Source organism: Micromys minutus (genome assembly GCF_963924665.1).
Source record: "Micromys minutus genome assembly, chromosome: 24".
Taxonomy (NCBI): Eukaryota; Metazoa; Chordata; class Mammalia; order Rodentia; family Muridae; genus Micromys; species Micromys minutus.
The window spans coordinates 26,663,737-26,690,104 of NC_137959.1; the positions used below are offsets into that span (position 1 = coordinate 26,663,737).

The 26,368-nt window shown below is 40.4% G+C and overlaps 1 pseudogene across 1 annotated transcript; it reads right to left on the bottom strand.

Moving 5' to 3' along the window:
• Nucleotides 1-5,938: 5,938 nt before the first annotated feature.
• Nucleotides 5,939-7,320, bottom strand: LOC308436093 (phosphatidylserine decarboxylase proenzyme, mitochondrial-like; annotated as a pseudogene). The gene is made up of 2 exons: nucleotides 6,987-7,320; nucleotides 5,939-6,820 (listed from the first exon to the last, which is right to left on the bottom strand). The product of its transcript is annotated as a phosphatidylserine decarboxylase proenzyme, mitochondrial-like (transcript).
• Nucleotides 7,321-26,368: the final 19,048 nt, after the last annotated feature.

The window sequence follows — 26,368 nt, forward strand, 5'->3', positions numbered from 1 at the left end:
TATATATAAAGAATATTTTTAAAAAATTTGTTACTCTTGAATCCAAAATTTTAAAATTCATAAGAGTTTCATTAAGAGATCCTTATAATTTACAAGGAATCAGAATTACTGAGCTGATAAAATGATAAAATGGGAAACAATGGAGGAGGAAGTCCCAAAGATTAACAGAAAGAGGGCAGTAATAGAAAGCTTGAAATTTTTAGTGTACCTGAGCTTCACTTGAACTAGGGAGCATGCTTAGAAACCCCTTCTGTATACCAATCTGAGAATGTCTGGTACTGTTAATGACCCATAAAAGGTCACTGTCACACATTTTAGTCATTTTTCTTCACTGTTATGAAGCCAGTCAACAGGTAAGTTATGACATACCTCTACACTCCTCTGTTTATTACCCTTAATAAATATCTCCTTCCCTGTTACTATCCATGTGTCTCTGGATAATTCATTATAAACTATCTGATAAACCTGGGATGGAGTCATGAATGATTATCAATACTCTTAAGTTTTGCCTTATTTTTCAGATTGTATCAAAGGCAAACACAATGCTATAATAAAAGGAAACTTTATTTAAGATACAATCTTTTGCCCTAAAATTCAGGGGTATCCTCACTGTTCCATCCCAGGTGACTCTAGACCTGACAATCATTTGTGATATGAGCATCAAGTTCATCTTTGAAGTTCCTTCTGGCCCTGAAGCAGAGAAGCAAGATCATCTTGGAGGAGACCACAGTCTTATCAGACAATAAGAAATCATTGCCAAAGCAGACTGTATAAAGAATTAAAGCAGACAAAAGTTGTATAATCACCGAAGTATATTTTAAGTGGCTAAAGAGGAAAGGAATTCTCTGCACATAGTTTACCAATTCTTCTCAAGGGATGTTATCGCCATGTGAACAGGAGGCTTGGCTGTGTGCTTCACCTTTGCAGTACACAGCTTCCGGTATATACTGAATAATCAGGAAACAAACACCATATTTTGAATCATGAAGAAACTCAAGGGATGAAGCCAGAAACCTAAGAGGCACTCGAGCTTTCTCTAGCCCCAGTCCCACAGTCAATCTATCATTTCTTCTTTTGAAAACATATACACATATCTACAATTCTCCTCATCTAGCTCCTTTTACTGCCTACCCATCTCTCCAGTCCTCCATCCCTTTTGTCTGGAAAAGTTCAACAGCCTCCTGTCAACTCTACCTTGTCTCATCTCCTTGGAATGTGTTCTCCACCAATCAGCAAGATTGATGATCTTAGACCCCAATCAGACCAGTTCATTCTGCTGCTTAACTCCAAAGTTTTCCAACTGTTTCAACTCCTTATTGTGGTCCTCAATCACCTGCTTTAGCTGCCTCTTTCTATTTCCTCCCTATTTTCTACTCATGCCACAGCCTTTCCTCCCATTAGTCATGAAGGGATCACATTTCTCTGCTTCCTGGTGGCCCAGTTCCTTTGTTATTCAAGCCCCTTCCCACTTCCAGGACCATTTCAATGCTGTTCTTGCTGTTCAGAACTCAGTCTTGTTGTTCTTAGGTTTCAGCCCAAACCAAAAATGTGTTCCAGGAGAACTGCGGCCAGCTAATTGAAGATGTTCTTGATATTGTCAAGATGGCGGTTTTCTTTGCTTTATATAGGACTTCTAATAACTTGAGGTAGACATAAGCATGTCTTTAAAGGAGTTATTGCATTCATTTATGCATTTGTGGAGTTGGGTACTGAACATTCATTTCCTAAATGAATAAATAAACCCATAGGTCCAGGGGATAAATGAAGAACAGAGTGGCCCAGCATCAAGTTAGAAGAAGACACCAAAAGAAAGCAATTATAAAAATAATACCCAATGGCACAAGTCCATCCTGAGAAGTATCAAAAAAGCTTAGTGAAGAAAGGAGTTGATAGAGAGGGCATTATGATACCCTCGGGAACTAGGAGAAAATGGTGTCCAACAACTTTTTATAAGCTTTATATAATGCTTTATTTTGAAGCTTTTGTAAAGACAATAGAAAGAGCAGAAGGGCAGCTAGACGTGATGCAGTCAGATTGCACATACATGTGCAAGCATCAGAATAAATACTGCTAATCCTCACAATAAAAAGTTCCTTAAGGCTTACTATCCACTTTGCTTTCGGTAATTCCCACCAAGCTTTGTGTGCCTGTGGGCACAGCATCCTGAGTTTTAAGAGACTCGTGGGGTATGGATGCTGTGGGTGAAATGCTCCAGTACAGAGCGTGAAGAGCAGCTGACAGTTCATCCTGATTGGGTCTGAACAGAGCCTATCTACATGTTGTGGCAGGACCACCCCTTCAGCGAGCACAGATGGCAGAGGACGCTCTCCAGGACTGTGTGCAGAGCACGTGGGAAAAGCAATTATAAAGGGATTTAAGTCGATGGCAGAAATAGAGAGGTTAAGTCTCCATCCCTTCTGTGGCGTATTAAGTGGTAAAATGAAAAAGCTTTGGGACAGCAAGCCAAACTCATCTGGCAAATTGTTTTTGGAAAGAAAAGGGTTTGTGCATTTGGACACTTGTCAGCTGTGTAAACATCCCATTATCTAGCTAGTTACCTCCAAGGTTCTGTAAACCCTATGCAGGCTCACCGTACATACTCATAGACCCAGCACAGTCAGGAAAGAGATGCTTTTCTGTGTGGCCTTGCCTTTCGAGACCTCCACATTGGAGCACCAAAACTAAGTGGTTTATTTCATAGTCCCAGGAATCCTTTTAATAACTCCAGCCAGAAGAGCAGAGAGTCCTGAAAGAATAAAGTGTTGGTTGACACCCTAGATGAAATGGCAGGATTGAAAAAGATGATCTCCTGGCTGAATAATCATTTTGTTTTCTTTTTTGGTCCCCCAATTATATTAATTTGGAAACTGTATCTATTAATTGCCCAATTAGACATCTGGTAATCACTCTCTATAGAAATATCCCAAATCATCATGGCAAGGGCTGGGATCGCTATTTTATTGTATTGCAAATAAAAATCTAATTTGGTTTTAATAAAAACTAATTTCAGCTAATTTAATACCAACTGATCATTAACTGGGTGCATTTTGTGGTTTATCAAGTATATAAGAAGGGTGTGTAATTAACTAGAAATGGTGGCCACAAGGTTCTAATTAAATCCTTGGTAACTTTTAACTTTCACAAATGTTTTACCACTTAATTAACATCTCAGAAGATGATTTATAATATGATTTATTAAATGCCTATTGCATAGAGAGCTGGGACAGCTAATGAGCCTAGTGATAGAGCCTTCTATTTACAAAGTGCCTCTTCTTCCAAGCAGAATAAACATCTTGTTGTATAATATATATATATTATATATATTTGTGTTTACTTGCTTTTCTGAACTCCAAATGCTACCTCCATATAGGGCATAAAGGCCAGTAACTAAGTACCATGTGCATCTCCTGTTTTCTGATTTTTAAGGTCTGAGCAAAACCATTGGCAGCTAGTAAATAATTAGGCGCTATCAGACCAGTTATAGGACACAGAGTCTATGGGATCTCAAATACCTAAGCCATGTCACCTCGTATTCAAAATTGCTTCTTCTGAAATGGCCACAGTGAACAAGGCATCTAACTGGCTGGGAGATTGGATTGAATTTTTGAAAGATACTTGAGGTAAAGCAAGGAGAAATTTCCCAATAAAAGCAGACTGCAATTTGTATTCTTGTTTGCATTTAGTGAATGGATGGATGAAAGTTGTCCATTGCTGTTAGTTATCAAGAGACACAACATATTTGGCTTTGCAAGTCTATATATTTTAAAATAGGAAGTAGGAGCACATGCACTCAGCATGCATTCAACTCCCATGAAACTTCCACCTGAAGAGAAAAGAAAAACAGAAAAGCTCACACCATGGTTTGTTGCTTAAGAAGGGAACCCATGATGTTAGGGAAAATCTGTGGTCATCCATCCTGTTTCTCAGCCACTGAGCCAGCCTTCTTTGGTTCTCCTTCAACCTTTGTCAAGACTCCACTGACTACAGGCAGCAACTGCCAGTGTTCTATAGCTCACCATATGGATATCAGGGCTCATTGGGGTAACATTTTGTTACAAATACTCAGTGCAAGCCAAGACTAGCCCTGCAAGGTCATCTCATCTAAAACTATCACAGTCTTGCATTCCAGCTACCAGTGGAGATGTGAGCTCAGCACCATTTCAACACGATGCCTCTTGTTTTCCCTGAGGTTTGTTCCAGGAATGTATGTTATTATTAAGCTTGCTGCTCTAAGGTTTGGGCTTATTGATTAAAAAGAAGAAAACAACTTCCCACCAAACATCCAAGAGACAGTTTTGAAAAAAAAAAAATCAAAAATGTGAGTGAACACGAAGAGGAAAAGATGTACACTAGAGCAACACTTCGAGCTGCCCACCTTGAAAGGCATTTCTACGGGCTCAAGTTTCAGAATGTCACAGACCAGCCAGGGACTCCTTTACTGATGGGCTTCTTAAACAGTGGTGGCAGCTTCAGGCTATCAGCAACATCAGAGGGCAGGGAAGCTAGCTTATTGTTTTACATCACCAGGTTAGGCCTTGACTGCTGTGGTGAAAGTAGAAAAGACACTTTTCTGAGTGTCTTAAGCACAGGTTCCTTGTGTGCTATTAGTTCTAGTCACCTCTAGACTTTGACAGCCAGATTCATCGCATGGATTTTTGAGGTCTGTGGTGTTACCACAAATTTGAAGGTGCTTTTCACACGCAGGCTTTTAAAGGTTGGGTGATCGAGTTGCCTAATTGATTAAATTTAGCTCTTCTGGATACAGTGGAGGGAACCCTTGGACGAGGTGTTGGAACCAGTGTGAGGTACCCAGTCACCTTCAATGTATCCCTCATTAGCTACCATGAAAAGGAGCTTGGGCTACAGTAGGCCTCATGTACAGACATCCTCTTTCCTTGTTCCCAACCTTCCTCACAGCTGTCCACCTAGTTAACCATGCAGCAACATCTCTCTCTCCTTCCCTACATTTATTTTATAGAACATGCTAGGCCCCAGGGCATGGTGACATATATAGAGTACACAGGAGCTTCAAATGTTTCCTCTGAGGCCCAAAAACATCTTTTGCTCTTGTTTTTGTTCTTTTTCTCTAATTATTACTAACTCTGGGATATCCTTTTCTACTACCACAATTCCACTTTGGGATATCCTTTTCTACTACCACAAATACACTTCAGCTTTGAAGTCTCAATTCAAAGATACCATCACCTGAGAAATGCACCTCTAGCATCTATGAAACAATGAGTGGTCTCTATATATTTGCCTGACAGATTGTTGTATATATTCATGAGTTCTTATCATGCCTTGTGTTATTCAAAGTAATAATAGTAACCATAGTAATAACAACAATTAAAAGGTTTTTCTAACCAATAATAAGACAAGGTGTCAGGCTAAGCATGCATTAATTATTAATTAACCATATATGAATGATTTTACTTTTCCAGCAAGCAGGCAGGCGAAATTGGGAGAACAGAAAGCAGTCATGAAGGCCATGTGACCTTCTCTAGGAAGACAGCAGATCCACACACACTCTGTGCCCAGGAGGCACCACCCCCTGTACACAGTGAGGGGAGGCAGAGAAGCCAGAGTGAGCAGAAGGCCCTGAGAGGGGGGAGTGCAGCTAGAGGGTGTGGTAGTACATCACTGTTCTCACAATACACAGCCAGGAGTTGGGGGGGGGGGGTCTCTCGCTTCCACAGGATTTTAAAACACCCGTCAGAGTGATTTTGGAATCAAATCACACCCACCCACACTCTGTAAAGGTGCCTAGGAACTGACAGATCCAGAACTGCTCCTCTGAACCTCTGGGCAGGCAAGAACACATCATTCAGGTCATCATTAAGGTCAGCCCCGCAGTGCCCCTCACAGACAGCCTGGGACTCTGCTGAAGACCGTCAGGCTCCTGTGTGGAAAGATCTCTTGGCAGCCACAACCAAAAAGACTAGAGAGGGCCCAGTGCTTCCCCAAAGTGGATCTTCTGCCCTGCCTTCAGCCTGCAGCTGAAGTCCTTGAGTGTCTTAAACATGAGTATAATGAGTCCAAGTTGAACCAAGGGGCTCCCCTTGTGCATGGGAATGCCCTCCTTATTGGCATGAGTTACAAAGCTCAAGTCATTGTGGGAACCCTTGCTGTACCAGGAGCTGTTGGTGTGCAGGTCTCCATCAAAATGAACGCAGATAGAACCCACATTGGTGGCTGCCACTGCTGTCAATGAGAAGAACCCATGATTCCAGTCTCCAATTAGGACTACATGCTCATTGTGACAGGAGAGCTCTTTGATCCACCGGGCCATCACTGACATCAGCAAACCTGGGAAGTGGCGCCAATGTGAGGCAGTCCAGTCAGTGAGGGAGCCGAAGCAGTGATGGTCCCCTGGGGCCAATTAGATAGCACAGTAGAGCTCACTCCCTTCCCGGATGACCAGCTGGTTTCCGAAGGAGTCACAGAAGAAGGCTGGAGGGTAGGGCAGGTCCTTTGTACAGGCTCAAGGGCACAGGATCGACTCCAAGGAGTAGGTCACATCCTTTACCTGCTCCACCTCAGAGTTCTTCACCTGCCCAAAGGTAAGGATCCTACTGTCTAATGGGCTGATGTGCAACTCACAGGCAGGCATTGCCTGGGGCTTCAGCTTATGCTGGAAGAACTCGCTGAGGTTTCACTAGTGGTCCAGGTCCTCCACAGCCGCCTCTGTCATGTTCACCCCAAAGGTTCAGATATACAGGCTGTAGACTGGTCTCCGGAGCCAGGAGGGAAGTTCTGCCTGGGTGAGGTGACCACAGGCACGTGACAGCAAACGTGTTGGCATAGACTTATACAGGGACACCCTGCTCATGGGTCTCCATCCCATCTAGCTGAGGGGCTTGAGGGCACGGAAGGGCAGGAGGTAATATTGGATAGTCAGGGCCCAGGAGCTCAGTTTCAGCGTAGGTCTGAACACGCAGCTCAGCTGGCCTAGCCTCTGCCCCAAGGCCATCTGGGGAAAGTGCAACCTCCCAATGACTAGCAAGTTTGGGCAGAATCTCCAACCCCAGCCTCTCCAGCTTCTGCTCCCTGTACTGCTCACACAGCCTGCTCACACAGCCGGGCCTTTACCTGTTACCAAGAGGATGGGCACAGGGCACAGCAGGAACAGGGATCAGACAGGAGCAGTGTGGACTTTTCTGACACACCTGTGTTACAGGCTTGACGAGGCAGCTTCTGTAAGGTCCCCAGAAAATGGAGTGTGGCAGTATATTCATAGCGACAAGGGCTGCTCTGCTGCTCCGCCATGGCGCACTTCCTCGAGGAGAGCGCATACACCTGCGGGCCCCCAGATGCCGCCATCTCTGCATTTCACATATATTAAACACTCCGTTCTTAAATCAAAACTTTGAGGAAGCTTCCATTAGTATTCTTCATTCACAGAAGAAATGGGAACACAGAGCGGGAAGCTTCCATTAGTATTTTTCATTCACAGAAGAAATGGGAACACAGAGCGGTCACTCATGTTTCCCTCAGCTTGGCAGTATCCCTTAGGAGATAAGAAAAGACTTCTTACAATGTAAAAATTAGTAAGGACCATCTGCAGAGACACGGATGAATTAGTAAGGACCTTCTGCAGAGAAACAGAAAAATAAGGAAATATAGGAATAAAGCCACAATATGAAATGCTTTGTCTTGACTCTCGTTCCTGGGGGAATTACAATTTTGAAAACGTCAGAATGAGCATAATGTTAAAATGGTTCCTGATTGGTCCCCTGCACTCGTCATTCAGACAAATTCACTATCGATTCTGATGAACAAAATAGACGGTTTCTGGGTAACCTATATCTATACCTATCTACATCTATATGCATCTATATCTACATCTAGGTCTCTGTCTACATGCACACACGCATGAGCACATTTTATTGAGGATGAGGAAAATTTGTTTCATTTCATACATATAGAAACACTGAGGCTTGGAGATGAGAAGAGTCTTGTTCAAGGTCACCTAGTTACATGCCAATAGATTTGGCACTGAGGTATGACATGTGTTCGTCAGAGCTGTGATGCCTCTCACATGCTGTACACAAGCAGACTGGCACAGCAACAAATGGCAGGGAAAGGACAGAGAAAGCAGGACAGTCATTTCTTCAGAAACACAAATGCCTAGGCTGCCTTATTCTGCTTTTCCTTAAAACCCAGTACTTCCTATTTAGGGTGTCTTGAAATTACTTGAATCTTTGAGAAAAGAGTGAAATCTTTAAGGGGAAAATGCATGTATAACTTATGATATGATCTTTATTAATTATATTCAGAGCTTTGAGAGTCAAAACAATATTCTTAATTGCATAGACAATTGTATGTCTGACCATGCTGTCTTTTTCATCACTCTGGATGCTTCCTGTTCAGTCTTATACACACCCTGTTTTTGGCATGAAAAGTGTCCCTAGCGATGCCATTGTTCCTTGTGCTAAATATCTTACCCAGAGTTCAGGAAAGCTGTGAGTGCAGATGGTACGTAAAACTGTTCTGCAATCGCTGGCAATTGTTTATTAGATTCTATCGCAACCTTGAAATCCATGTTTCAGAGATTACAAATTACTCTTTGCTCATGAAAACTAATGGCTTCTTCTCAGCCGTCATTTTTCTGGGACTTGCTGAAGCATTTGATATCACTCACTCACCATCACTCTCTCCAGTGAAGCTCCTTATTGCCCAAGATGTCACGTCTTTAGATCCTGGGAACTTTTAAATTTCACCATTTACAATGCCTCCTCCAGGGGTCATCACATTTTGTGACCTTGAAGATAAATTTTTTCTATTGATATTCCAAATAAAGATGATGCCAAGCCTGTGTTTATAATGAGAAACAGTTTTTGCCATTCTCTTACAGACATTGGTCATGCATTTGATAATCCCTATTTTAAGATCTTCAGCTGCAGAGCCAGTGTCCAAAGCTCATTTTGAAATAGCTCTACATAGCAGAGGGATACAAACCATTTTTTTTTTCAAAGTGGATACACAACTTCATTTCCGATCATCAGATTCTTGTCTTGTATGTGAGATTGATCCGGCTTTTACTTGTTGAGCACGATAAACTTTATTTCAGCATGCACCAGTACTGGAGACTAAGAAAGGTGACAGAAAATATGTGAGCAATGAAAGAAAATGTGAGCCCTATTAACTTAGAAAAAAAAACATGTTACTTTCTAAACCTCTTTGGGCAAGTGTTGTTCTGGTTAGAAGAGGTCTTCCATAAAATCACCTCTCCCTCTCCACGTCTCATACTTATACAAGAGAGTCAGAAACTAAAATGACCTGTTAGATTCACAAACCCATCAGGTTTTCCAGGAATAAGAATTGTATAAACTTGTCTACAGAAAAGTTCTTAAAAGAAGAGGGGTAGAGTATGAGTGAGACAGGGGCCAGGATAGGGAAGGTTGATCAGAGCAGGGGATATGAAAGACTACATGGAAGCCAACTACCTGTAACTCAGAAACAAAATAGAAGTGGCTAAAGGCAGAAAGTCATCAAAGCTAGGTAATGCCTGGGGTAGAAGCAATGAATTACTAAAAATGCCTACTAGTGCCAAGAGTTTGATAGAGGCCCTGAAGATAATTTAAGTTCTTATCATTCCTCTCGATTGTCCAACAGAAATAATAAATAAGATTTATTGTTGAAAATATTACTAACCTTAGATACAAGGTATACAAGAAAAAACTTGGCCTGAGCTGGAACCTTCTTCCCTCTTGGTTAGCTTTCATGGGCTGTATAGTACTACACAGGCTGATTGGAAATAATGCCATTGTGTTACTGACTCTTTTTCTTGCTGTTTTAAAACACCCTGACCAAAAAAAAAATATCATTTTTTCTGATTTTATTGGATATATTTTACTTACATTTCAAATGCTATCCCCTTTCCTGGGTTCCCCTCCATATCCCCTATCCCATCACCCTGCCCCTTGCTTCTATGAAAGTATTTACCCACCCACTCACCCTATCCGGCCTTCCTGCCCTTACATTTCCATACACTGCAGCATCAAGCCTGGGTAAGACACCCTTCTCCTCCTATCAATGCCCAACACTGTCATCCGCTACATAAGCAGCTGGAGCCATGTTCATGTATACTCTTTGGGTAGTGGTTTAATCCCGGGGAGCTCTGATTGGTTGGTGTTGTTGTTCTTATGGGGTTGCCATCCCCTTCAACTCCTTCAATTCTTTCTCTAATTCCTCAATTAAGGAACTGTTCTCAGTTCTATGATTGGCTGTGAGCATCTGCCTCTGTATTTGTTATGCTCTAGCAGAGCCTCTCAGGAGACAGCTATATCAGGTTCCTGGTCAGCATGTACTTCTTGGCATCAGCAATATTGTCTAGGTTTGGTGGTTGAATATGGGCTGGATCACCAGGTGGGTCAGTCCCTGTATGGCCTTTCCTTCAGTCTCTGCTCCAAGCTTTACCAAAAGCATCTTACATAAGAAAGCATTTATTTTTAGCTCATGGTTTCAGAGATATGAGTCCATTTTGATAGGGAGGTATACAGCAGGCACATAAGCCTGAAGAGGAAGCTAAGAGCCAGCATTCTAAACCTTGAGTACCAAAAAGAGAGTCAGAGAGGAAAGAAGGGAGAGACAGAGACAGAGACAGGGGTTAGGGAGGGGGATGGGGATGGAGAGAGAAAGAGGGAGAGAGAGAAGGGGGAAAGAAAAAGCACAGTTGGAAGAAGTATGAGGTTTTAAATTCTCAAAGCCTAACCCACGTGACATAGTTTCTGAATCAAAGCTCTACTTTCATGTTGCTGTCAATATTTAGGGATGGCTTAACCTTTTATCAGCCCCTGCGGTCTCACTCAGAGGATGCTGCTCTATGATGGAGCCAAGTGCGTGGACTCTGTCACTTGGTCTGCCAGCCACTCACTCTACAGGATTCCATTCCCAGGTGGTTCACTCCACCCACCCTGTTACTATGATTACTCCAAAGCCCGATATCATTTCATGTAGGTTTATATATTAAATTCTCAATCAATAAACCCTCTACACAACAAGATTATATCCAATAGACATAGATACAAACTGCCCTTCGTACTCAATAAAATATTCAAATCTACCTAACTCCAATTGAGTCCACCTGGATCCAGATCACCCTTCTTGAGTTCCATTTTGATTATCCCTCAGTCCCTTTTCTCCTCCTTTTTTTGTTTTCCTAGCCTTTTTCCCTGCCTACCTCTCTACTGTCCAATCATGTATCACCTTAACATAAATCTATACCTCCATATAAGCTCTCTCCATAGTACCACCAATTGGACACTAAGTGTTCAAATGCTTGAACCTCTAGGGTACATTTCTCAGACTACCAGAAGCATAAACAATCTTTTTATATATAATCAACAACAAGTCTATGGACTACAATATCAAGCAGCCAGTTGAGATTTGCCCATTAGCACAATCATAGGATGGCTATTATAATGTAAACAACTGCTCCTTGATTAAATTTAAGGCCCACTTCATCAGAGGTTGTCCCTGCCTAGTACCATTAAACCAGTCAAAAGCTGTGATAAAGACAGTCTTGGGCCCAAGGGAAAAAAACTATTGCTGCCATTCAGCTAAACTGACAAACCATCAAACAACTTTCTGAATATTCCATGTTTATATCCACAGAAAGACTTGCCTCTACCTTAAACAGAAATCTCTTTTCAGGGAATGAAGTTGAATCCAGAGACCCATAGTTAAGCAACATGGTAAGAATGAGGCATGAATTGAGGCTCAGCCCAAATAAGACATTCTTGTTGGAGACACAACTGATTTTAGGTACATACATTTAGTATGTGGCACTAATTTTAAGATTGTGAAATATTTGAGAATGAGTGGAAAGAATATGAGACAGAAGATAATAAAGAAAAAGGGCACAAGATTCCATTTTCTGAGTATAACGTGGCTACAGCAATTATGAAGTCAAAAAGTGAATCTACTTGCATTGGGTACATACAAGTCAGCCTACACAAAGATTAGCTATGGGTGGGAAAGGGACTCACAGGGCTAACTGACCTATGAATGAGAAAGGGACTCACACAGGCCTTACTCACTGCTTACTGTTGAACTATTTATTGGCTGATAACAGATTCTTAGAAAGGAAGAGGCACAGTGTCCAGTGTGTTCCCATTGGTGAGTCTTCCAGGCTCTGATGGATAGTTCCAAATTCATGCTTACACAGATGCCCTTAATTAAGTTCTGTGGGACTACCCAAAGCAAAACAAAAAGTATAAAAATGTAAATGAGGTCTTCAAAGATACAATTAAGACTTGTTTTGATAGAAAAAAAGAACATAAGAGAAAGTCTAAGAGAATACATGTAACTTCCAGTAACCAAAATACATGAGACAAATGTGAAATGGTAATACTGGCAAAGATTTTGTTTGTTCATGAAAAAAAATGTAAAGCAGAGTACACAGACACATACAAGCACACTCACTCACACACACACACACACACACACACACACACACAACACAACACACACACATGATTTATAATGCTTTGCCACAACCAAGACATCTACTCTGACTTTAATTAAACTAATACAAACTGAAAAACAATGATAATGAAAACATTTGTTCCTTGAGTTATTAATGAATAGCTCCTGAACTGATCTATTGGGTAAATCCTGTTTAGGAGTCAGAGATAGGGTTCGAGTAACAATTTGACCTGAAAGCATAATACACAGAGTACAGTAAAGGTGGTGGCTCAGGGCACATAAAGGGATTAATTTTATAGGACAGTTATGCTCAACATATCTGAATATTGGTGAATTATTCTGTTTAAAAGAGCACCAAGGAAAAGACCACAGACACTAATTCACAGACGCTAATATTCCAAGGAGAAGCCAGTGAGTGGTACAAGAAAGAAAAGAAAAGAAAAGAAAAGAAAAGAAAAGACATCTCTGGGCTACATAAAGAAATGAATAAAGTTCATTTTTTTCTCTTGGGAAGATATGCTTGAATGTACACTGGGAGACCAAAGCTTCAGCCACATTGGTAAATGGATAAGGTATAAAGTGTGTTGGACTGTGAAGTGTGGTGTAGGTAGTCTGTAGAGAAATATCATCTTCATAATTCTCAAGAATAATATTGAATGAGAGACTGAAAAGACATCGAATGAATGAATCTTAGAGCTATCCCTTCGTTGTGAAGAAGAATAGATGTTTTGCTAATATGTTTTTCTCTTTTTATATGTTCATAAAAAGACATTATTGCAAGCTTTTCTAAAATAACTTGATAAACTCAAGTCTCCTAATGCACCCTGTATATTCCTTGTAGATTTTTATACAGTATATATGCACATGATGCCATCTGTTCCTTGTCAGTTAAACTAGTTAATACGGCAAAATTTAACTTCTTGAAGAAATATCTTTTAATAACCAAGTTGAAAATTTTAACGAATTTTTCCTGGTACACTTTTCTAGCAAGAATCACCATTTCCAACAACAAAAAAATAATATTGATAACACCAGCAAACATGAAGTATATTGACTGAAGTAATAGGGATTCAGCAATAGGAGATCCCAAGACTTAAGCCCAGAAGCTCTTTCTCTTACCCCTAAACTTGGGCAACAATCCTTATGAGTGGCAACTTCTCATCTGGGAAGGGAAGCTGTGTATATATTATCACTAAGATGATGTGCAATCCATTGAACTGTACAGTGAAACAAGAGTCAAAGAAAAAATGTATTACGTGTTTTCTAATGCATAAGAATTTAATTATTAATGATCTATTCTCATAACACAAACTGTTGAATTTTGTAGAGAGGAGAAATGACACTACAACTGGATTTGGAAGGCATGTCCAAGCTCTCTCTCTCCCACGCAGAATAACATCATCCCCAGAATCATTTGAATTCTAATTCCACCATCAATAGGAGGGATGGTCTTGTCAGCATCATACAGAAGCGAATAGACTTACTCTGTTCTCACAGAAATCCCTCCCTAAACCATAAGCAGAATACTTCAGTAAGTCAAAGCTCAGAGAGCAAAAGATAATAGTCAAGAACTTTTTAGGGTAGGTATGAGCCCATATGCACAGAAAATAGATATAAATCAGGCATCTTGTGAAAAGCAGTATGGGAACAATTTTATAAATAAAATATTGTCTAATCAGGGTCTCTTTGATGGACCCTTTAAAGATGAGAAAATGGGGTTTAATGACCAGTGAGGCAACTGCCCAGAGTCACACAGCTACCAAGGTTCAGAGTGAAATTAAAATTCATAAACATGCTCTTCTAGTGCTCATCTGCTCTGGCTTGATCTTATCCTGTGTATGAAGAAAAAGAAACTTACTAATGGAGCCACCATGGGTAAAGAAAAAAAGAAGATACACATGCAGAAAGGGGACAGTATTAATAAGGAGGGAGACAGAGAGAGACAGACAGACAGAAACAGAGAGACAGAGAGAAAGAGACAGAGAAAGCTAGACAAACATGTCTTTAAAAACACAAACAACAAAATCTCCTCCTAAAATTCAAAAGACAAATCAACATGACTTCTCTTTAGTAATTCTTTATCTCCTAATAAGCCATTTTTAAAAAGTGGCCTAGAATGTTAAGACCTTGAATAAAATAATCAGAGAAAGCTAAACCTCTGTGTAGCGGCAGTATATTTACACACAGAGAACAGAATTTGTTTTCATGTTCTTCAGAACTTTATTCTCGGAAGAACAGTCTTATTTCTACAGCCTATTATTCATGCTGGCTTGGCTGGGCCTTGTTTTTCTCTTTGTAGTCCCAGAGGTAAAATGTTGCTTTCAGTGTGCATCTATGAATAGACCCATAGACAGCACTGACCTTGGTGGATGGAGCCTCTGCCACTGTAGGATTGATTTCCATACTGGAATTACCCTCAGGATTTTACAGAATGTGGAGCAGTGATAACATGTTACCTCTCAACAACCTTTTCAATCTGGGATGGCCTCTCTGTGTAATCTCTAAATTCTTCACTTTAAACATTGCAAAGACTCTGTCTCTCCTAGACACACTGGATTTAGTATAGAACATTTTTTTTAACATTTAACTTATCCTGACTCTTCAGAATTTCTCTAAACTTCCATAATTTGTATTGTGTGTATGTGGGTTTTTTTTTTTTTATATATATATAGCAACAAAACTACATCAGCTTCAAGCAAGAATACATTTGGTACCATCCAAATGGGTCTGGAGGACTGGTGATGTTTGGCTACATTAATTGATTCAAAAGCATCATTTAAAATAGAATACATATCAGTTTACTTACCTTAAAGAAATGATAAAAGCCTATGATGACAGATATGCTAAATAGCCTGAGTTGATCACCTCCCAACACAGGCATGAATCAAAACGTCACCTTGTACTTCATAAATATGGATAAACATTGTGTCAATTCCCTACAACCTGTGCAAAACCTGGGAATGGCATTTTATTCAGCTCTGGCTTCTTTGGTCACAGTTTTTCAGGCTAAACAGGTGCAGAGTTTGTGTCCTCTTTCTTTTGATGCGGGGTCCGGAAAGATGGGAGCCAGCCCCCACCCTCTCAGTGTGTATTATTGGATAATTTAAGAAACAGGGGTGGTAGCAACTCTGAGTGTGCAAGGGTGATAGACTCGTGGTAGTAAGTGTCTGCTCTGCCTTCTATTACCAGGAGTGGCTTTGTAAGCCCACAGTTAATACAATCTCACTTGGCTCTCCTCTTGAAACTTAATTTTCCACAGTGACTGTTCTGAAGGTATCAATCAGTTTATCTTCAAAGTGAGACTTTATAGCCAAAGTTCACTGAGATCATCTAACATGCTTTTAGTTAGGGCTTATGCCCAGTTCAAACTCCCACCCGTTACTTATGTTCTCGGGTCCCACTCAGCCTCCTGCTATCTCCACTATGCAACTTTTAAAAATGGCTGCTTCTCTTGGCCAAGATCTGAGAGACGGCAACCTCCATAATAGGCAGCAAGAAGTTGGTGGTTACAGCCCTCCATCAACAGCAATCCCGAGAAGGGCTCTGGATATCTCAGATGCAGGGTAGGTATGATATGTATCCTATAGAAACTTAGAATAGAGGCTTAGAAACTTAGAAGTGATGGATGGTTCTGCCCAGGGGTGTGATGTTCAAGATTGTATGGAAGAGGAAAGGCTCAGCAAGATTACCTTTGTCCTAAGTGGAGGCTGCAAAGCTTGGGGCTGTGTTTCTACCAGGGTCTTGGACAGCCGGAAACTGGGAAGCAGGAACCAATTTTCCCTTCCTCTAACAGGTGGAATCTTCCAAATTGTTATTGGCCCTGCTCATTATCCATATTTTTACCTATGTGAGATGATTTCTCTTTCTTTATCAAGGGATGTTGTTTGATATTTCTCCTGCTAATGAAATGAGCACATTTGTTTTCTGTTCAGTCCTTGGTCAGGTGACAGAGTGTAGTGTCAGACCTCATTCTTCATCTCACCCCACCTTCTGAAAGTGGCTTTTAGTCACAGATCCTTCACTGCCCATTTCCAACAGCTTCTTCACTGGGGCTACTTTGCCAGTTCTGCTTAGCCCAAGAAGTAAACAGCAGGTCCTCTCTTAATCCTTCAAAGCACAGCTGGGACCAGGGTTCTGAAAGGTTCCCAGCACCAAGGGAGTTATACTATACAATAAAATATAAACACACAAATAGCATTACTAGACTATAGATACTATGTTCCTCAGCCGCACACGTATACGGAACCTCCCTGCTGTGCTCTTGCTCAACTCAGGGAATGCTAACCTATTGGAGGAGCCAGATAAGACAATGGTTCATGGTTGAAACAGTTTCAGTAGCCCCTAGCCACCTTTCAGAATCTACTTCTCTGCTTTCCTGAAGCCCTTGGGAAAAAATATTCTATTGTCAAATCACTTTCTGAGCAGCATCAATAGAAAGAATCATAAAATAATGGCTGTTTTTATTTAAATCCAGCAACATTAGTAGTGTTCTAAATAACTTTAGTTGTCAACATGACAAAGCCTGGACTCATCTGAGAGGAAAACCTCTGTTGTGGGATTGTCTAGATCAGAGTAGCCTATGATTATGGCTGTAGGGGATTGTTAACTCATGTAGGAGGGCCCAGCTCACTGCTGGTGGCACCATCTCTAGACAGGTTTTCCTAGGCTTTATAATTGAGCTAGGTAAACATGAACCAGCCAGTGAGTCCGTAAGCAGTGTTCCTCTGAGGATTCTCTCTGAGCTCCTGTCCTGGCTTCCATAGTGATGGACTATGTCTTGGAAGTGTAAGCAAAATAAATCCTTTTATCCTAGAAGTAGATTTTGGTCAGGGTGTTTTATGAGATCAACATAAAGGATACAAGGATGGTGGGCATCAAATTTTTAAAATTTAGTAATGTTCAGACAGAGGACACCAAATGACACAGCATGCTTTAATGTGAGGTCCACACACATGGTTAAGATTGAAGCAATTGAGTGCAATGAAAAATTACAACCAACCCTATTCAAGAACATACATATGAAACCATTCATTTGCACATTAAACAAAATAATTCTGTTACTGCTATATGTGCATATCAGCTAAAGAATGTTAGGATGAACAGAAACATAAGCTTCCTTATTTCATGAAATGTTCCTCTCCTACAATAACCTATGCCTTTACAACATTTTCTCATTTTCTTATGAATAAATCTATATGTGTTCTGCTTTAAAAGACTGAATCCTTTCGGGATCTGCTTACAAGCATATGAATTAAAACTAACCCTTGAGCCAAAGTTATTTTTAAAAGATGTTTTATATATTTGACACATTTTATGCTGCATTTACTAATTTAATTGTGTTATTGGTAACTTTGTCTTTTTTTTCCCATCTATGTCATTTATTAGGCTTCTGAACACATTTAAGAGTTGTTTGTTTAGCTCCTAAGTATGAGCTTTAGACAAGAGTAAAGGGATAGCATGCCCCTTTGTGTATGCCAGCTTTACTTCCTGTTCTTTCTTTGGAAACTCTATCTCCTGCCACTTCATTGTGGCTCTCAATTCCTTATCTGCACAGACACTTGCTCAACTTTGTGGCCCTATGTGTGTATGAGAAGATGATTCTTCCCCTATTCTATGATCATCAACTGACCCTTACTAGAATGTCATATGGTTGAAAAACTATATTTGTCCCACCCTTCCTAAGAAAGAGGGGTGCTAAATAGGTGAGGCATTGGTTACTACTTTGGAATTCATAGAGGAATAATATAGAACAGCCCATCAATTCTATGTAGCTTTTGTGTATTTATGCTTGCTTTGCAGGCTAGAATTCAGAGTTCTGTGTAGACAGAAAGAGAAAATGAGAGAGGGGAATTGTTTGTCTGTTTGTGTTTATTGTTTGCCATCCCTACACTGCAGATCTGCACCGGGATTCTTATTTCAATGTGCTACATTAAAGTCTACAGCTTCTATTGTCCTGGTGGTACAGGTTAACTGACCAGTTCACAGGGTTAATAGTCTACAGACAGACACACACAGTCTATGTTAGAACAGAGATGTCTACCCAGGTTTAAAACATGCAGAATCCTGGTTCTTATTCCATCTGTTGCTGGGTCAGAGATTTCAAATGGATATACTCCCAAATGACTGTCACACTGACCTCTTGAGGTCAGGACAGGGTGACTGTGACTGATCCTGGAATGTGATGTGTGAGCTTATAAGCCAAGAAAACTCTGGTAGCTTGGGAACCATGGTCACCAGAGCAAAAGATTAAAGGGACACACAGACACACACACACACACACACACACACACACACACACACACTCACACACACACTCACACACACACACACACACACACACACACACAGGGGTGGGGGTGGGGAGTAATGTTGCTACTTCTACTGTGAGGAGTCACATGCTGCTACACCAAAATCTGTATAACCCCAACCAATGTGTGGGCCTATATATTCAATTAAAAGCATTTGATTGCAGACGGGAAAGTAACTTTAAGATATCCAAATAGACTTATGACCCATTAGAGATGTATAATCCCATTAAAAAGCTACACAAGATTCAAAAAGCAAGTATTTTTTAAACTTCAAAATATCATTAAAAGGCTTTCAAAATAACCAACTTTTTGATGAACACTACTAAGAACCATCACAAGAAAGAAAATTAGATAATATTTGTTTTTAATGTTTCTGCAATTATGTCATAGTTGTTTTTCAACTTAAGTGGCTTTTCATTTGCAATAGTGATCCTCAATTTTTGTTAAGGAGGCATAAGAAGCTGATGGCCAACCCTACCGTGGACCAATTGCTTCAAAATTCCTGGGGAGGGATCTAGAATTTTTATACAATGGTCTCTGGATGGCCCGACAGCCCAGCCATGTTTGAGAATAACTTCTTTCAAAACGTCAGTCAGCTTAGCTTGTTCAACAAATGTCTAGCCTTGCTCATGAGCTCAAAACATCTTTCCAGAGGTCTGTGTTGTCCTTCTTCCTGCCCCTCTGTCACTTAACATCCTCATCATTCCAAAGCCTTTCTACCTGCTGCTTGTTCCTTCATCAAGATGCTGCTTCAGCAACTTTCTCAGTGGTCCTGTCCTTAGCATCTTTCAGAAGCCAGACTAAATGCCCCATCTAAGAGCGCATGTTGACTGTTTCCCATAAAGTTATGTTTATCATCTTCCTTGCATCCAGCTGGCTTATCGCTTCAAGGGCAGGTTTTACATCCCTAATTATATATTTATTGGTTTTTTTCTATGCTTTTAGTTTTGTCTCAACATATTGGAAAATCCAGAAAATGGTGCCCTTGCTCTTCTCTTTCACTGCCATCTCCCCAGTACCTGAAGGGGTGCCTGCTTTGACACGTATCTCATGAACAGATGAATGAATGAGAAGGGATGAACTGAGAGGCTTTGGTGATTAATCTTCAGTCCTGTAATCATATTCAGAATTTGAACACCATCATTCTGAGTCCAGGTTTGTTGATATATTTTTTTTCTGACTCAATCTCACTGACCATTCTTGCTTTCATTCTCTTCACAATGTTTAGACGGAGAAGGTTAGAAAAGACATAGTGTTCTTAATGAGGGCCCTGGGACTTGGTAGCTTGGAGCTCACCTTATGTGATGTGGCATGGAGTGGGCGAGTAGGTACTGTGCAAGACCAGCTGTGTAAACAGCATCACTTCCAGTCCAATTTAAATGAAGTCAGTAAATTATGCCTCTAGACCCTGAGCCATTTATTTCAACATTATGGAGGAAGAAAAAAAAAAGAGTGTTCAAGGAAGCAATTTTTCTGCCTAGGTACTCCATTAAGAAAAAAAAATGGAAGGGGCTCCTGAGAGCGAGTATAGCACTTGATAAGACTATGGGAGACACTTTTAAAAAAATGGAATAATCAAATGGTGGCTTACTCACCCACAGTCCGTTCTTCCCATTAGCAATAATGGAAGGCCATGAGCTAGAATGAACTTGAGCCCACAGTATGACCCCGTGGAGACTCCAAGTGGGCAGGCAACCCTGCAGAAGCAATAAGACCAATGTTAATAACAAGTCACCTTTGTCAACCCTTTGGAGGATGCTATTATCCAAGGAGTACTAACTGCTTTTTGTTTTTTGTTTTTTTTTTTTCTCCTTCCCCACTGTTTATGACAATGAAAAAATGCCAGTTCTATTCTGGTGGTTTGAAATACTCAACAGCGCAGAGTTTGCTCTTTTACCACCCACATTAACACAGCCTCATCTAGCACCACTATGAGGGAAGGCTCATTCTGAACTCAGGGATATCCTGGCTGACTAGCATGTGCTTTTAAAGAAAGCTCAGAAGACCAGAGGGTAATTTCACAACTGCAATTTTTCTTGAATGTTCCTACAATTCCTAGAAACAGAACAAGAATCCTAGTTTCTACTTGAGAGGAATCAGGAAGAATGGGCATACAACTTGCTCACCATCTTTGCATTGCTGAGTGGCTAGATTGAAATTCCAACCAAGCCAAACACAATTTGTAATAAATTGCAGCCCTGGAAACCTCTGGAGATGCTCATAATTATGATGGATACTTACTTGTGTTGTTATTAATATTAGTAGTCATGATCAACAATAAAGAGAAGTCTAAGGCAACACTTTAAGGGAAAAATGCAGTATGCACATCATCTCATTTAAACCTTGCAGTAATTAATTCTTACCACAACCCTATCTAGAAGAAATTACAACTTTTTCCCTTGAAGATAAAAGTACTAAGAGTCCAAAAGTTAAATGGAAGCCAGTAAATAGGCTGTTGCTTGAGCACGCATCTTTCATCTTTTCTCTATATGAACTAGACTAGAAAACATCAGGTTTTCATACAACACCAATATTGAACTCCCATCCTTGAAGCCTGCTTTGGCTACTAAGTCATTCTGTGGCCTTTAGATGGATCTTTTCTCATTTCTGGTGGATAGACTGTCTGGCTTTTCTCTGTCCCTTCTTGATTCATGGCTGAGGGCATTTTCCCAATGCACAAACTTGGGCAAAATATAGAAAGCCACCATCTGGTAGGCTATTCAAATGTTGGGCTCTTTCAATGGGAGATCAACCAGTTTTTAAAATTGATGGTCAGGGCAAAGCTTTATAGGGATAAAAGTCTTAGAGTAGTAAAGGGCAAGACTAGCTCCTAAAAATATATAAACAGGCTTGTGTTCAGATTACTATTGTTCACAGGGACTGGGACTAGGGGATTGTTTCCCCTCCCTGTGTACTATTCACAAGATATCTGGGGGAAAGAAATCCCAGAGCTGAGAACATACCTACCTGAACTTGAAAACAAGATAAAGACCAAATTAAAGCAGGAAGCCTTAGGCATGAATATAGATGGATGATTATCAGCAAACCAGCCTGTGGCAGCAGGTAAAAAGAAACATAGAAAGATCCTCTTACCAGTAAAATAAAAGCTGGGCAAAATGTGGGAGATAGAAGAATACCTGAATTCAGGGGTTGGGAATTTTTTTATAAGTTTTTGAATATAGTCACTCTAATAGCAATACTTGCTAACAGTTCTTGCAGGCTAAGGAGGAACAAGAACCCAAGCTATATACATAATGGCACTGCTGTCACTCAGACATTGGACTATGGTGATAAAAAATTGTCCAGACCACTCAGCTCATCAGAAGAGCAGACAGGATTCCACGTCTTTCCAAGTCTGGTTGTGGTCTTCACAATCTTTAGCTCTCATGTATGATAATGGTTTATTTTGTTAGGGTAAAGATTAAGAGTAGGGCTTGTGATTGGTTGGATTCCAGACACAAAAATTTTTCTGTAAGGAGATAAGGATTAAAAATTGTGATACTGGTTTCTTCTCTTTCTTTTCTCTATCGACCTTAGGTGTTATCTTGGCTGAGTTTCTGAACTACCTCTATTAATTGTCATCATCCCCTCCTACTGTGTGGGACATCTTTCTCTTCCTCTGCACTCAAACCTCTCTATGTATTTTCTCTTGTTTATTGGTGGGTTGGGGGATTCACTGTTCTTTAAACATCTTCCAAGTCAAGTCCAGTTTGAGGTGTTGAGTTCACAGAAGGATGTAAAGCTAGAGAAAGGGTACTAGGGCTTCCTCCAGTGAGGATTTATAGACAAATCCTACTCCTGTACACAATAGGAGGCATATGGTGAAGAAACTACATGAAGAGACTACATGTAGAACAGGACATCAGGTCTCATACCAACATTATAGATGTCCTATGACATACATACAGAATGCCTATGATGCTCCCCAAATTTTGCTCTAAATGAAAATTCCCTAAGACAGTGGTAGAACAAAACAGAGGTTAACACACTGATCAAGAGTCTTCTGGAGGGGCTTAGATTGCATCAAGAATTTCACTTCTAGTAGTCTGAGATACAGTATGCAAGCAATTGTTACTGATAAACAGACGAATTCACATATACAAGAATCCATGGAAATAAACAGACATTTGGTAGCTACTAGTTGTGAAAAGTTATTGCCTCTGTGTAGTAATTGCACAAGAACCATTAAGGAAAACAATGTTGATTTTCCTGGAACCACAGAAACAATTGAAATAAAGAGGAGACATTGACTTAAAACTACAAGAGGCTTAACAAAGACAGGACTTGATGCTCACCAGCAGGGAATGCAATGTGCGCAGTCTGGATCCAACTTCTGAGATTTCAGTTTGCAAAGCTCAGTCCTTTCTTCAGCTTATATAATTTTATCCATCTGATAGGTCACTCCCTGCCCGTGTTCAGTTACTTGGCTATGCCCACTCCTGATATTAAACTAGAATCTATAGCAAACAGGTGGTTAAGAAATGATGGGATTTTATATTTTCCTTGGATTGAACTATCCTTACTCCTGTACATTAAAGTTGATCCTCTCTTTAAGATAATTATGATTCCTAAATGCCCCTACATTTATCTTTGCAGATGTGTGCATGTAATCAGAAAACTAGAACCCAACAAACCATCCACATATTAAAACATACATAAAATATATGCTCACACTATCTTTATATTTGCTGAGCATGTGGTTCTTTGCCTTGCACTGCCCCAAACAATGTGGACTTCTGATGGGAAGACCTGCATCATCTCACCCTCACTGGGATCAGGCAGAAGGAGACAAACATGAGGAGGAGAAACAGAGACAGAGAGAGTAGAAGACAGAAAGAGAACTTGAGAGACATAAAGATCTCCATGAGTTTGAAGTCAACCTAGACTACATAGTGAGTTCAAAATTGTAACAGATCATTTGTTTTAAAACTAATTAAAAATGCAGTAGTCTACATAGTGAGGAGAAAACTTTAATGGTCAACATAGTGAGTTCAAAACTATAATAAATAATTTGCTCCAAAATGAATGAATATTATGAAGTCCTTTGGAGATAAACGAACTGGACAAGGAAACTGAGGATAACAGAAGCAAAGGTTTATCTTAGACTCAGAAATCAGAAACTAGGCACACTATGTCCCAAGGGTCCCTGAGTCAGAATGTGTTTGTATCTATTACAATAAGGAACAAAAAGTAAACAAAGATGAAAATAGTAATGGCATGGATGAATAGTTTAATAATAAGTTAAAAGAAGATGCTAAACCATAAGCCCAGTTCTATACTTTAGAAGGGCCCTGTCTTGGAAACTTGGTCTTAGATGATGGCATTACGGGGAGGTGGTACATAGAAGGTGGGGCCTAGATAAAGAAATGAAGTTGTTAGAGTTGTGTGGTTGTGATTTTATGTTGAAATTATAAGCCACTTCTCAGCTGTCATGAAGCAGTTCTACCACTGACTTACACCCATGATCTTCTTCCTTATCATAGAATGATTGGCAAGCCAACATAACCAGATACTTTACACCTACTGATGGTGCATTCAAATGAATATGAAATTCAATAGAAATATCCTGAAGGTTACAACAGGAATAGATATAAGTTTAAAATTATATCCATTTCATGGATCTGGGCTCTGTCTTACCCAGTTACCACATGGGAAATATTTAAGTTGGCTCTATATGTTGTCTATTGTGGGTGATGCTGATGTGGAGTTCATGTACAAGCTTCTATTTGCCTATGTATCTTCATTCTGTCAGGAATATATCTTGTAGTAAAATTCTGTGGGTTGGTGTTAACTATATGTTTATTTTGTTAAGAAGAAGCCAAACTTCAATGACTATGCCATTTAGTTACCAATGTATGATGTATCTAATTTCTTCTTATTATCTACATACTTCAATATTGATAAATTTTGAACATGTTTACACTAAGTGAAAATGCTAGATACAAGGCCACATATCACATATGATTCAATTTATGTGACGTATTTGAACTATGCAAATCCATAGAGACAGAAAACAGATTAGTGCTTGCTTAAGGCTATAAGCAAGGGGTTGGGGAGGGTGACTGATTAATCATCCTTTTATGGTGAGAAATAAGAGAATAAAATCCAAGTAATAGAATTAGTAGTAATTGTTGCAAAATATTGTCAGTGTAACCAATACTGTTGAATTATGTGCCTTAAGATAGCTGAGCTGCTAAATATTAGATCATATGTACTTTACTAAGGTAAAAGACAAAGACAGCTGACAGTTACATGGAAAGTTATTTAAGAAGGACATAAGAATTATAGGGAGAGACCTCAGCAGTCTATGTGAGAGGGGTAAAAGCCAAAAGCAAGGGGAGTGGCCTCAGGAGTGAAATTAGACTAGGCCAGGCTGATACTTTCTTGATCTTTAAAGGAACACCATCTTTCCTTTTACCATCAATTTAATTCCTTTGCTGTTCTATGTTAGATCAACATCTTTTTCTGTCTGTCATCAATATAATCCTCATCCCCACTGCTTCATCGCTAGGTCTCCCTTCCCACTGATCCTCTGTCATCCCAAAAGCATAGATGTCTTATTACATTTGTTAAATAAATAAAAGTAGATCAGCAGCATCAGAGAGCTTAAGGCTGTGTGTGCAAACCTGCTGGGTAGCTCTTCTCATTACACAGTTCCTCCTCATTTTCCAATCCTAGTCCAGTTAGGCTCCTGGACCACATGTCAGGAGGGTCCTAAAATCAATATGGTGTTTAACAGGGAAATACTGAAGCATGGGCAGCCCAGGAGCAATTGTTGACTTGCTCACATCAGGAGGGCTTCTTGGTCCCAGCTGCTGCTGCTGTAGCTTGGGTGGCAGCCCCAGAAAGACAAATTGCTGTCATCAGTTCCCAAGAAGAAAGACTTGTGGCCTACCTTCTGCAGCAGTGGGAGAGAAAAAGAAGGGCAAGCTGGTTGTTCTGTCCCTGCTATGGTAATGAGGATCACCCCTGACACTGGATGACAGTGGACTTGAAAGCCAGTTAGAAATCACCCTCCCCCCCTTTGTTTCCTGTTAGCAGTCTGACTTTGTGTGTTGCAGGGTCAGCACAGGGCAGGCCTATGGCTGTGACTTTGCAGAGAAGGTGCTCTGATCCCATTAATATGGACTCTGCCTCCTTCAACCCTGGCACAAACAAGGAAGCTGTCATCCACTGCACACAGCACAGAGCAGGTGCAATAAAAAAAGCTTGGAACCACAAAAAAAATAAATAAATAAATAAACAAATCAACATAACCAGGCAAACATCACTCACTAAACTCCTCTCGGAGTCAGCCTTGCATGGCAGATCCAGGGACCCTGATGCTTATGCTTGGCATCATTACATCTCATTATGAGAAGAGTCATTTTAGCAGGCATCTCTCAATAGGAAACAATGCAGCAAGGAGAGCAGACTGATGATCACCGAGGCTACACAAATCCAGTATTAAATACCGCCCCCCACCTCCAGGCAGAGTGGCCTCAGGAAGGCTGTAGAGTTACTAAAGCCTCAGGCTTTGTATCTGGGAAGTGGATGTCCTTCATGCAGCTCCTGGGAGAAGAGTGATAGCTGCATGTCAGGGGTTAACAGTGCTTAAGACAGCAAATGTTAGTTAATAACTATAACCGTGA